This window comes from Centropristis striata, chromosome 1 (genome assembly GCF_030273125.1).
Source record: "Centropristis striata isolate RG_2023a ecotype Rhode Island chromosome 1, C.striata_1.0, whole genome shotgun sequence".
NCBI lineage: Eukaryota > Metazoa > Chordata > Actinopteri > Perciformes > Serranidae > Centropristis > Centropristis striata.
This window is the reverse complement of record NC_081517.1, coordinates 37,433,227-37,447,358: the sequence shown is the minus strand read 5'-3', so window position 1 is coordinate 37,447,358 and position 14,132 is coordinate 37,433,227. Positions and strand designations below refer to the sequence as shown.

The 14,132-nt window shown below is 39.7% G+C and overlaps 1 protein-coding gene across 2 annotated transcripts in view; it reads right to left on the bottom strand.

The window, feature by feature from the left end:
* The window catches only part of tet2 (tet methylcytosine dioxygenase 2), a 37,243-nt gene extending 23,808 nt beyond the window's left edge, over positions 1-13,435 (bottom strand). For both annotated transcript variants that reach the window (XM_059341276.1, XM_059341269.1), the window contains exon 1: positions 13,048-13,435. The gene's annotated coding sequence lies outside the window, so the exon portion shown is untranslated. The remainder of the gene's footprint in view (positions 1-13,047) is intronic.
* Between the last annotated feature and the right edge of the window lie 697 nt (positions 13,436-14,132).

Here is a 14,132-nt window from a genome sequence, read left to right as displayed (position 1 = left end):
GAAATATATGTCCTCATATTTCAACTGGATGTAGTGTAGCTGTTATATTAACATCTATCCTTTTCAAAGTGTTTTGGGGATTTTTAGAGAATTATACATGAAAATACGAGTAAATGCGATTCAGTATGTTGATTTTCTGCTTTGAATCTGGAGACAAGATTAATAGATTACAGCAGAAAGGCAGAGGACATACACTTCTGTTTGTAATTTCTTCCCCAGAGAGCCTCCTCCCCCTCCTCAAGAAGAAGGGATCCGTACAATCTACATTGTTCTTTATATCTAATGCAAGACAGATGTAGCCGACTCGTGGAGATTCCCACTGCAGTCTCTGTGCCTCCACAGCTTTTTGTTTCCTTGCCTTCTCTTACTTTACGGTGACATATTCTCACAAGTAGAGCATTATTTCAAGACCCAAGAATGAAGAAATGTACCAATGTCTCATTAGTATCAGTCTGAGTGGCTGTGTGTGAATTGAGGCTGTTGGGAAAACCCCAAGCTTCAATTCTAGGGCACAATTTTGTATTATGTTATGTGAGCGAACACACAGCAGCCTTGAAGAGGATATCAGTCCATTTTTAGATTCATGTTTCCGCAAACTGCCGCCGTATTTACAAAAATTCAGTTTGAAGACTTATATTTGATCAGTCAGTGTGGGTTGTGCACCTTTTCTGCAAGGTTTGATGGGTCGCCTTTGGAAAAGGTTATGCTTAATTTCTGGTTGTTAGTATCGTCCATGCACCTTTGAGGTATTGACCAAAATAACCCAATATGAAAACTTAACCAGTCAAACAATATTTGCATTCAGTTCATTCTGGAACGTGATCTAGAAAAAAATGATTTGTAAAAAAAACGATTTGAAAAATGTTTGTTTGCAGCCAAATGCCACAAGTGTTCTTTGATTTAATGCAATTGTATTAAAAACTTGAAGTTCAGTGTGTCAAGACGCTGTCAAAACAGTCAGGATGGTAAAAAATAATAGTGGTGGTGGCATTTTACACAACTGAATGCTTCCATTCAAATGACTGGTATTAATAAAGTAAGAGTCCAATAGGTTGGTATCCGAATCTTTATTTTATTTTATTGCATTTCTTCCTAAACTAGTGGTGCTGCTACTGTGACAACTTAAAATGATACAAATGGAAAGTGAAGCTGAAATAGTTGAATGAAGACGACAAAACTGGAATAAGAAGTGCAGTTCTTATTTGGCTAACCGGTAGAGCTTCCTCAAGGTAAAAAGATAAACTGAGGGAGGGGAAAGATTATCTGGCACCATAATAACCAGCCATATCCAACTGCTCGCAGCCATAATTAAGATCAACGTCAACACGAATCCAAGATTGTTTGATAGTGTTATACAGGAGTTCAGTGGGCTCAGGAAGCAGTGGACACATAAAATATATTTACTCGTAAAGATCCACAAGGTCTGAGGAATACAAGAGTCAGTGATTTGTGGTGAACTATTAAAGACCCGAGGACACGACCGGTTGACACCACCAGCTGCGAGGCTGCACTGGCTGCACTGTTGACAGTTTTAACTTGAAACAGTCCATATTGTGGATTCAAAGGCCTCATGCTAGCGGACAAATCCTCCTTCAGGATTTTCTTCTTGCTTCCTCAGTCGTGGATACAAATTAATAGATATGTTTTGGTATGTTATAATGAGATGATTGAGTTTGAGGATATGGAATGTTTTCATGCTTTAAACATGCAGCATGTAGTTTTCTATCAGTCAAAACAATAACAAAAGACTGATGAGGCCAATATTTAAGTCAGATTAACATGATTAGGTCTTGGTGTTCATGGTTCAGGACCTTTTTCCAGGAAGCCAAATTATTTCCAGTGTTCACTTCCTCTCCAAAATAAATGTACCATGTGATTTAAACCAGTAAAAACACTGATAAAGCAGTTTACCTTAAAAATCAGTGTTTCTCCAACACTGTTTTGACACAACAGCGGCGGAGCTGGTAGCCAAGCTGCTGCTAACATTTGCTCAGCTTGTTTGTCTGATAACTAAAGATCCAGACGTTCAGGAGGTTTTTACCGGAACCAAATTATCCACAGAGGTCTCCTCCTCTCCAAAACAAAGGGACTAAGTGATTTAAACTGGTAAAAACACTCAAAAAGCAGTTTTGTGTTAACAGGCTGGAGCCAAGCTGCTGCTGACGTTTGCTCGGCTCGTTTCTCTCATGACTGAAGATCCAGACGTCTGAAGACTAAAATCCTTAATTCTGTTAAAATATAGAGCGATCTTAAGGTGTATTGTAAAAATAGTGCTTCAAAATTGGATAAAAAGCGAATTTATGACAACCTCTGGCAGATGACCAAACCACTGAGGCATTAGCAAAGGTATGACGATAAACACAGCACTACACATTGCCCTTCATTAAATGACAGATTTAATGAAGGACAATTTAATGAGTATAAACAATGTTAACATTTAGGAGACTTTAAGTAAACATCTCAACAAAATATACAACCTGACCTAACCTAACTCACATTTTATGCATATCATATATGAGAATGTTGCATATCATTCTTTTAATGTGTGTGGTATTGAATGTTTGATGACTCACTGGATATGAAGGAGGTTTGAGCCTCATGTTAACTGTAAAGGTGACATTGGTGTGAATAACTCAACAGCCTTTGTTGTTGGGGATAAACCCCGCCTCTGTACATTTCTGAAACAACTTGTTTAGCAGGTTTTCTGGGAAAATGGTAAACACTCACGCCAAACATCCTGTTCATAATATATGTTGCGTGTACACTTTATGGTATGTGTTGCTTTTACATTTCATCTACTTAAATAATAAATAAATAAAACTCTAACTGCCAAACAACTGCTCATAACAGACCACAGAATCAGAGATAAAGTCTAAAAACAACCTCATCATCCTCCCCTTCAAAACCATTTCAGTGAAATGGAGTCATACACGCGCATGTCATGCTGCTGCGGTGAGGACAGAGTAGAGTGTCTGAAGGAGGAGGTAAATCCTGATAGTTAACAGCCGTTGAACATTACCCCACATCTGACTCCGTAAACCTGTTAGCCTTCATTTTTCCTGTTTAATCAGCACAACCGGCCTTACTAGGAAGCACACAGAGCAAAGCTTACACACAGAGTCTAAACCTTTTTCTGTGCCTTCAAGCTGCATCACACAGAGACTCTAATTAAGAAAAAGGCTTCTGAGCGTACAGCCTCTCTAACCCCCCCACCCCCATCACAATGCTGCTCCTTCCAACCAGCCCATCTATTTTCCCCCTCTAACCCTTTGTCTATGCAACAGTCAATATATCTGACTAACTTGATGAACTGTGCGCAGAGCAAAGTTAATTTCTCTCCGAGTGCATGGTAGCCATGGCGACCATCTTATGAGCGCTCCAAAGCCCATCTGGTCTAAACATTACCCCGGCACGGCTGACTGCAGAATAGGCTGCTTTGCTGCGGTGTGCACATGTGCTTTATGCATTGATCCTGCCAGAAATCAATAGTGCCACATATTCAGGAGCCTGCATTTGCACTTGTGTGGATCAACACCTTTAAATCTGCATTTCTAAGAAACTTTTTAGAGCTTGAAAGACACCACCAGCCCACGTTTCTTTCTGAATAAAGCTTGCACTATATAAAATCTAAGATACTCCACTCTGTGTTATCTTTAGCTGTGATATTTATTTTTAGAGCCTTACAAAGAAAGATTTATTTGAAAAGGTAGGAAAAGGGATGCTTTATTTGACCTTTTCCCTCCTCATTCACTCTCTCACCCATTACAATCTGGCATGAAATGGAAAACACAACACAAAGCCAAGTGATGAACAAACGCTGATTCCCATGTTTCTTCAATTCACCCCCGAGCCTGCGAGTCTTGGCATGTGATTAGCTCACAGGCACATCTATTTAGCAAATATTTCCTCTCTGTTTGCATGATCCAAATCCAAACCAGCTTCCAATTAAACAGGAAGCGGAGGTGAACAGTAAACAGAGCAAAGGGAAACATTATTATTGGAGGGAAATTAAAACATGGCACACAACATGGCAGTGGAGGAATTCTAAATGGACCCAAAAGCAAGGCAGATTTACAGAAGACTGAGCTTCGTATGCTGGTTTATTTGTGAACAGAGAGCAAGTTTGGCACTCTCCTTCTTCTACTCATCAAACATGAAGCCAAAAATATATTTCAGTAATGCCCAAAATAACTTTGAATATGAATCATTTGCTCGGAGTCTCTTTTGTCATCTGCAAAGTGAATATAGTGATATTCTTCCCCTCACTGGTTTCTAAGCAGCCTGACCTAAACCACTGTTGCTAAGCTCCCCGTTTCCCTCCACTGAGATGGAAACACGTGACTCCCATTGAATAGAAATCACAAATCCTTCTGAGAGATATTTTCTGTGATTCATGGCTTCAGTGTAAGAATGTCCAAACTCTTCACTGCATTTCTGACACCTCAGCAATTCATACGGAAGCAAGGTGGTTTTAAACAATAATGAATGAGCTCCTAAACATGATTTCTGTATTGATTTTCTGTTTACTAAAACACAAAATATGTATGAGCTTCAGGAATCATCAATCATGTTCTGCTGTGCAGTAGGGAAGTGTTTTACTGCACAGAAACTCTATTTGGACCTAACACACATCCCAGACTCTTGTTTTGGAAAGATATTTTTATCCATTTTGAGTTTAGAATAGATTTTAAGGTTCTTGTATTTGTTTTTAATACTCTTGGTTTGGGACCAGCATACATTGCAGAATCTCTGTCATTGTATCATCCTTAATGATCTCTCAGATTTTCTACTGCTGGATTTCGATAATACAGTGATACTGTACACACAAGAAAATAGGTTTGCTTGTATTTTTTAAACGATATCCAATATTACGGAATACTAGAATAATAGAAGCAATGTTGTTCTCATGAATGGTTCATATGATTTCCTATTGCACTTGAATTTGTAGCTTTTCTACAACATTTTGTGCGCAGATGTAGTGTTAAAGCCAAATAAGTCCCTACAGGGCAGGCAGGAGAGGAGGTGGATGGATCAAACAAACCCCGGCTTTCCACCAGAAAATTGGAAAACTGAGGTTTGTGTCCTGTTGGAGATTTGCAGAAGATGTTTTTCTAAAACGATAACCCTGTAATTCTTTTGTAACCTTTAGAAAGTACTTTTGTTTTCCAAACCTAGCAAAATAGTTCTGTTTCACAACATTAATAACCTTTTTAAGTTGTTTTTCGTAGGATACGAATTCCAGTCTATTACTTTTCATAGGATAACACACAAACCTGTTCATGAGTATATGTTTCCAAAGCTATCAAAGATGCAGACTCACCGTAGCTGAAGACCTACCTTTTTAATTTTTGCTTTTAATTAATGTCATTTTGATTGCATTTTTACTATAACTGTCAAATTTTTATTGATCCTAATTGTGAAGTAGTATATTTTATAATCTGTCTTTTCATTGTCTAATTTTATTGTCTTTTTATTTATTCATTGTACAGATTTATGAGCTACATGTCTTATATGATAGCACTATTTTCTATAAATAACGTCATTGTGTACATTGTATAATAGTTTCATTTTAAAAGCTTGTTTAAAAGCTTGTGTATATATATATAAAGATCATTCACTTTACTGCACTTTAAAATAAAAAAATAATTGTGCAGAAAAATGAGAAATGTCGAAATATTCAAAAAGAATTGTTATTGTTGGTAAGTCTCGAATATACTTAAATGAGATTTTTAAATAAGCTAAAATAAAGGTTTTGAATGCTTAAATATCATCTTTGCCTTTTTTTTAATGTGCCCCTCTGATTAAATACTGGCCCCTCCTTGGCCCCAACAGTAAAATTGGTCTAGAAATGCCACTGATTCAGACCCACACCTACTTTTAAAACTTTCCCAATATAAATACATATATGGACGCAAACCGATCTGATTGTCATTGACCACTACGGCTCGGAGAGACACCAGCTGCTGCACTCGTGCATTCCACTTAGGAAACCTTATATTGAGCGTGAGCCACTCGAAGCCCCTCAGAAGTAGTTAGTGATGTCATTCAGAGCCTTTGGTAGGGTTACGCTTCTAAATGACATTCAGGACCAGCTGTCCGTCTTTGCGCTCCTTGTGCAGACAACAGGGGGCCATGGGGCCTAACCTTTCAATGACAGCTCCTAGCAGCCAAACAGTCCATATCTGACAGCCATTTTAGACGAGGGTTAACAGCCATCAGAAGCCGTTGTTTTGATCGCTGTGGATCCCATTCATGACGGAGCTTTGTAGATCAATGACAGGGGCATTAGCTATGGAAATCTCTATTCAGATATTGTTCTAATTAAGCCAATTTTAACAGAAAATGCATTTTGACAACCCATTTATGAAAAGAGTCTCCTCTTTTGGTCCCTTTTTCTCCAAAGAACCTTTCAGGATTAGAACCGGTGACAAAGCCTCCTCAGTGTCACAGATTTGATTCAACTGGAACTGACTGACCTCTATACATTTTGACACAAGAGTCTTATTAAGGGATAGACCATAGCATGAGGTTATAGGCCACTTTTCAAGGCATATTGTGTGTGCAACACATTGTTAAGCATTTGTTTAAAAAGCGACATCTTTCATGGAAAAAACAACATTTTTGTATGCATATTTTCATGCTGACTGATAAATACCATTTTACCCTCATTTCAAGAGATCTAGCTTTGGCTCAATCAACTTCTAACATCAAACCAAGTTTTCTAAAATAAAAACAAATCATACACCTGTGCATTGCAATGGAAAGCACAACTGTGGACTGAAATGTGCCTTTACCAGTATGTTCTGTTTTTGTGTTTTGCATAAAATCTTGCAAATATTTCATGATTCAAAGCTGCCATTGTAAAGTGAATTTTAAAAATCATGGGACTCCGCACTAAAGTTTGCAGTCACTTTAATCTCCTGGCGTGGGACTTTTCAGGCCTTCACCTGCGCAGGAGCTATGCACTATCAGAGCCGTATGAACGATAAGAAAAGATCTGCATCAGTCTCACAAGTTCAAGTTCTCGACCACAGACGCTGTTTTGCAACAGCTCTTAATTTCCTTTTTTTCATTTTATCCTTAACTTCTTGTAGCGGAACTGGCGAAAACAGCATTTAGTAAGATTGGCCAAGCGTAGGAGTGGCGGCCCGGCCGAGAGGCGGGAAGGGATGCTATTCGCTTTGTGGGTGGTTACGTAACATCTCACTTGCCTCTCTGTGTGTGCGGAATGCCAGGATAGTGTTTGTAAACAGAGCGGCCATGTGCGTGTGCTCACGTGGAGGAAGCTTTTGAGTTGCTGCCCTCGCTGTCTCACCCCTGAGGTAAACCCTGACATCGATACATGCTCACAGGGCCAGCAACACTCCCTCCGGCCCCGTGCCACTCAAACAGAGCCTTATCACTCTCACTCCATAATTACGCCCCGGCATGGTTAACAACGAGCGGCCTTGTGGAAAAAGAAGGCCACAAGTCATTTTCGGGATTCACATTGTATCTGGTGCGGCAATTTCTGTATCTCAGACTCATAAAAACATTATTACTGTTACACAATTCCAGTGATGACCCATAAACCGCACGCAGGCCGTAATCACATCAGTCTCTTTCACAAACCTTCATGGAGAGCCAAGACTCTACTCGGTTTGAAGTGGATCTGCTGTAGCAGTTATTGATAACTGACATATTTGTTGTGATTCGGCTTCAATTGACTCTTTTGGTTGATTGTCAGAGAAGATAAGCACAAGTCCAGACATAGAAAAGTGTTTCCCAAGCCAGAAGACCTTCTGATACATTCAGCAAGCTTCAGAACTGATCAGCACATAAAACACGGATAAATGTCCAGTAAATGGTAAAACCCACACAAACATTATGCAAAATGCCAAAACTGCACAGGAATGTCTGAGCTTATTCAACCCCATCCTGCAAGTCCTGCTTTGCTTTCATCTGTATCACTTTCTATGACATCCATGTCTAGAATGCACAATAAACATACTGATAATGTACAGAAGAATGATAATGATGATAATGCATTCTAATGCTTTATAATGTATAAAATCTCCTTATACGTCAGAAATGTCATTACTTCACTTAAAGCACCCAATGACAATGCTGTATGCTTTTTAATCCCATTATAATGAACTATAATAGTGATTATAATGCATTATAATGAATTAAACTATAAGAATTGTACACTACACATATGCTATTAACATTGTTTACTATCAATGATAGTCAAGTTCTATGATGCTTGACCTTATAAGTCATTATAAAAGGCTTCATAATGTGTTAGGATTATATTTACGAGTACTTAATAACTATAACTATACAGTTCCATGCTATAGAGCTATGGGTGTCTCTCACAGCTGTGCACCATTAGTGTAAAATTGGTGTGTGAATGAGGGACTACTGTACATTATGGCACTAAGATTCCATTGCAGAAACACTTTATTGTGGTTTTGCTGCTGCTCTCCTTCTCTCTGTAGAAAAACAACCCCCAATAGCAGACAAGAGGGAAATCAATATTGCAGAAATCAATACAACACTCAGTATCTCGCCATTTTGTCTCAGGAAAGCAGTCCAAGCTATGACCGACCGGCAGGTAGTGCAATATAAAATGTCTAACCTGCCACTGGGCCTGCTCCTCTGTGTCATTTGTGCAACAGCTCCTGGGTGGAAATTCGATGCGTGGGCTGGACAGAGCAGGGTCAGAGGTGAGGGCTTGGGTATTGTAAGTGGACAGCATTGTTGTTGAACGCTATGGCAACTGGACATTCTTCCCAAAGGTGATATTGTCTTTGCCCTGGGAGTGACATAAAGGGGACTTACGGCCATGACGAAGGAGCAATCCAACCGCACGGCTTTATCTGTAGGTGTGGATAGATGAGAGGAGCTATGTGCATGTGATTGATCTATCTGGCCCTTCCCCCACTCAGCCCCCCTACAGGCCCATTAATGCTCTGGTGCCTTTTCAGCTGCTGATGTAACAGCAGCCATGCAGAGGCTCATGGAAACACCTCCAGTAAGATTGTGGGCTTTTATTTCTCCATTTTAGAATGTGGCATTATAATGCAGGTCAGGATTAGCATTTGTAAATCCTGCATACAGTGTAGCCGAACACAAAGGGGAACACAAATTGTACAACCATACCATGACAACCATTAATAATGTGCTTTCAGTGGCAAGCAATGCACCGGGTTGGATGCAATCCATCCAGACTAGATGGAAGATACAGTATGGAATGGAATGATGGTAAATTAAATTACGGACATTTAAGCATGTGTGGTTCGTATGATATCCTACGAAATAACGCTTGCAAACATGTTGGTGATGTTGTGAAATTAAACTACCTGGTTATTTTTAGACAACAAAATCAGTTGATAAAGTTAAGAAAGCAGAACAAGGTTGAGGCTCACTTATGCTTAATATTGTAAATGGAAGAAGACTTCTGTCCATATTGGTGTCATTTGCTTGGCTTTCACTTTTGCTTGAAACTGTGGGGGAGTATGACCTCCTTAATCGCCATTTCCATAAATAAAGGGAGCATTAATGAGGCTTTAGGCTTAAAATAACTACTTACGGACATACAGACCTACTGGACGCAGTTACATCAGTGACATAGAACATGGGTCACGATTCCAATGGGACACAAACACCAGTCTCCTGGGTCAGAGTCACGAATTGGTACCGTTCACCTTCCTACCCACCGGCCTTAATGCGTCCATAGTTAGTATGCTATGTAAACGGACACAATTTTGTGGGATAGCATCATGAAATTCAGTGCATTAATGTTGGTTTCCCCTAACAGTTCTGCTGTTACCATTATTTATTTAGGACGATATTGTACAGCCCTAGGTCTTTGTAACAAGTTTTCAAGAGATGTTACCAACTTCTAACCCTAGTGAAAATTTTGTATGTACATTTTCAATAGGCTAGTGTCACCCTCAGTTTCCCTGTGTAATATGTCTTATTTAGTGCATTATAGAGCTTGAGTGTCAGGGATCATTCAATCATTTGGATGTTTCTCTGTGAGGAAACGAATAACAAAGAGTAACAATTATTCACTAGGAATAGCCTGTTCATTTGCTTTGGGAATAGTTAAAAACAAAACAAGAAATTAAAAATAGACGACTCAATACACAAGACACAGAACTGCCTAGTTATTGGCTACTTTTTTTCTCTAAGGTTCAGTAAATAAAACAAAACTATCCAGCTGGTACAACCTAATCAGGTCTTTTAAATAAGTGATTATCCACAGTGTCTCTTAAGACCCACCTGCCCACTGGTGGAATAGGGTTAGACAAAAAAAAATGGAGCGCTTATAACAAAAGTAGAAAAAAAATAGCAGAATTCATTTGAGAGGTAACATCTTCTAGTTTCTTTAGCATCTGGCTAAAACACAACCTAAACTACATCAGTTTACATCAGGAATTGGACTATGTAGTCACCACACACACTCACGCTCACACAATACATCTGAATCACCTGATCTACAGTCACAACATACTTTATGAGCACTATGGAGAACACCCCTGCTTACGCACTCGTGTTGACACTACGCAGTCAATGACCATGCTCACCGTATCAAAACACCGCCATGCCATCGCGTCAGAGGGGCACACCGCCATTGTTGGTTTGAAAGTTTCCTGACAGCTTGCGAGGACTTAAAAAAAAAGTGGATTCTCTTCCACTACAAGCAGATCATTTTTATTATAGCGATTGAGAGAGTGTGTACTGTCGTGGAGTGTCGGGGCTGCAGCATGTAAACACAAACATTTTAAAACAAACGCTTGATTCAGAAGAGCAGACGGAGTGTTTGGCTGTTATAGAAGAGTGCCCTCCTTTGTCTGTCATCAACAGCTGTTTAAGTGAAAACTTTGTGATTGTCTTTCAGTCATTTGACATGCAACTGACTTCACTGCCTCTTCACCTTCTCTTTAAGCCTCTTTATTCACATATTTCACTGAATGTCACTGTTCACAGTCTAAACTTTTAGCTGTAAGTTCAGAAAACGTCAGCAATGTGAGTTCCTGCACTGCTCCTGCAGACAGTTTACACTCTTAAAGTTACAATGCCCAATTAAAGGTCAGTCATTATTTTCCACCTTGCAGGCATGCCTCTACTTTGCTTTTTACCTGAGGCCATACTGTGCTTACATTATGACTGCAGTCAGTAGAATACACAAGCCCAATACACAAAGCTGAGGGAGATCACATATATTCTAATGGGCCATTGAGATGTTAATCTTAAAAACAACAACTAACAACCAATTAGCTATTGGCTTGCTAATTGACACAAGACCTGGTTTCCTATAACAAATCTGAATTTACATGTTGTTTTCATGTGATTACCTAGTGTATTTGTTAAAATAATGTGCTAACACAAAGCCCCCAAGCTGTCAGGATACGTAAGGACTGATATGGAGGGGATGGATATCAAGAACCAGTAATAAATTGGCACAAGTTCCTGACCAAATTTTGGTCAGTACCAAAATATCAATAAGGTACCAGACAAACAGTACTGCTATATGTATTTATGTAAAGCTTATACATTTTAGCTGGTATTTTCCAATAAAAAAAATCCTGTCCTCTCATGATGACAAGGCATTATTATCCCCCCACACATGTGTAGCAATTGCTCCTCCCTCATACAGTATATGCACAAGAAACTCCACTTATTTCTGCAACAACAAAAAAAGAATATTTTGGCATCTTTTGTCTTTGTCTTTTGCACCAAATTTGGAGAGTAGTATGAATAAGAGGTAAGATTAATGAATATTAATAAAAATGCTAACAAAGCCCATCCCCCCTGTTATCACTCCATTATTACAGTTAACTTCTCTATATGTGCCAGTGTTAGGTCCCCATGCTGATACTCTACACCAAGTCCTTGTTGAAAATGATTACAGCTCACACACACAGAAGAACAAACACACACATTGCTCTTTGCATTGTCAATAATCTATTTGTCAATAGCTCTGTTTCCAAAATAACACAGCAGTCTGATTGTTGTGACCTTTAACTGCCTCTACAGCATAAAATCCTCTCAACCATCAAAGAAGTTGACTAAACTTATATGATATTCTGTTTGTTGCTGCTTTCTGGCAACAATTCTCTGTTTAGCTTCTGATTTTTTTTTTTTAAACCCTGCTCCAGAATTACCAGTCTTGTCCCCCAGTTAATGGTGTGGCAGGATTGAATTTCACTTCCCTCCGAGCTTTCTGACCTTGTGTGCCTTCACTACACTGTGCCACCACAATTCTCTTCTCTCTTTGCTTCTCCTTGGGGTTTACCTTTGTGTCGGCTTGTCATTCAGTGGTGAAAGCAATGCAAGCTGATTAACAGAGATACACAAAGCCAGAAGCTCTACTGCTCTACTGCTGTGCAGACACTATGCACTTACTGCTGGACACGTCCAGGTTGGACTTTCACTCTCCTACATACAGTCCAGCTACTGAACACCACAAACAAACATTCACATAGCCAAGAATATGAACATGATAAGCTAAACACGTGTGCCTTTAAACATGGGTAAATGAAAAATATCACAATTTTGTAATAACTAGTAATTACACATAAATGTAAAAAATAGGTTTATTTTGTTAAAACAAATACACTCACATCAAAACACACTCAAACACACCTTTAAAAATATGTGGCTAGTATAAAAAAAAAAAAGCCTGGTTGAAGTGAGGAAAGAAAGAGAGCCTTATACAGGCATTTAAATTATGCTTAAAGAAAAACTCCTGAACAAGCAGTCTAAGTACACCATTTTCTATGATGCATTCAAAGGCATCAAGAAAGTGGAGTGAGCACAGAACACACAGTAAAACACAGAAGGTGTCTTTTCACATTCAGCTGGCAAAAAAGAAAGAAAATCGTCAGCCATGTTGGAGTAGCTTTATCTAATATCCCCCTTATTATGTTGGCTCTTGCTTGCTCGGTGAGGGACAATTGCTATACCTCGCCTGACACAAAAAAAATACCAAAAATACACCCAGGGTTAGAAAAGAAATGGGTAATCAGGGTATTAACACACTAAGCAAATCCTTACCTCCTTTTTACGTCCCTCCACTTTGTAGAAATTCCAACAAACCGTCTGGATCTCCTCTTTAACAAATCCTAAAGGGCAGCCATCTTGCCTCCTTCTGTTCTTCTATGAAACAGACTATCCTCCACATCAATATTCATGGAAACCGGTCTGACGTCGGCTCTCATCATCAGGAGAAGCCCGGGTGTCGCTGTTTTGCCAGCCTGAGAAGCACACTCATATGTAGCTCTGGTGTAAGGCAGCAGAGGTGCAGAGTAGACAAGATGCTGCTGTAGGTCACAGGGAGAGAGCCTTACTTTGCTGGCAAACTCAAATAATCACAAAATCACTTTCCTGCTGAGTCTTTCCTATACAAAGAGGCAGGTTTTCTTTCCCTCCTCTGCTCCCTCCTCTTTTTTTCTTCTTCCCTCAGCCGCACACAATAGTGAACACTATGATGGCTGCCCTGAAGCACTGGAGTGGATTCAGTGAGCAGGACAGGACTCCACCCCCAGTGCACTTTATGTTGAATATTGCACTGGTCTCAACTGTCTGACTGTGGCAGAGCACAAGATGCCTCCACCCCCTTCCTCTCCTCAGACAGGAAGCAGAGTGACTCAGGGTTTTTCCCTCCCTTTTCGCCCTGTCTATCTTAACTTCCTTCTTTCATTTTCACAAGTTTCCCCTGTTGTGTAATAACCCTCATTTTTTTGAGAGCATTACAGCAACAATCAGAAGTGGCCAGTTTGGAGTCCAACCAGTTGAGCAATGCACTCATTTCCAACGGCTGTTTCTTATTTTGGCACACCTCAGCCGGCTGGCTGGCTCATTTTTAGAGTGTAAGACAACTCTCTTCCAGCCTGCATACTTTGCTTCATGAGTGTGCCAAGACCCACCTCCTGTTGACACTGGCCACGTGGGCTTGAAAGAGATAGAGAGAGCAGTGTGAGAGGGAAAAGGGCTTTAACAAAGAGATTTAAAAGAGAAATTCTGTCCAAGAAGAGCACATGCAAAAACATGGTATGACAGGGAAAGTACTAAAACTTCAGCTGTGGTTTTTGTAGTGGGTTGCTGTGTTTGCACAGTGTGCAAGAATGTGTTTGTTTTGC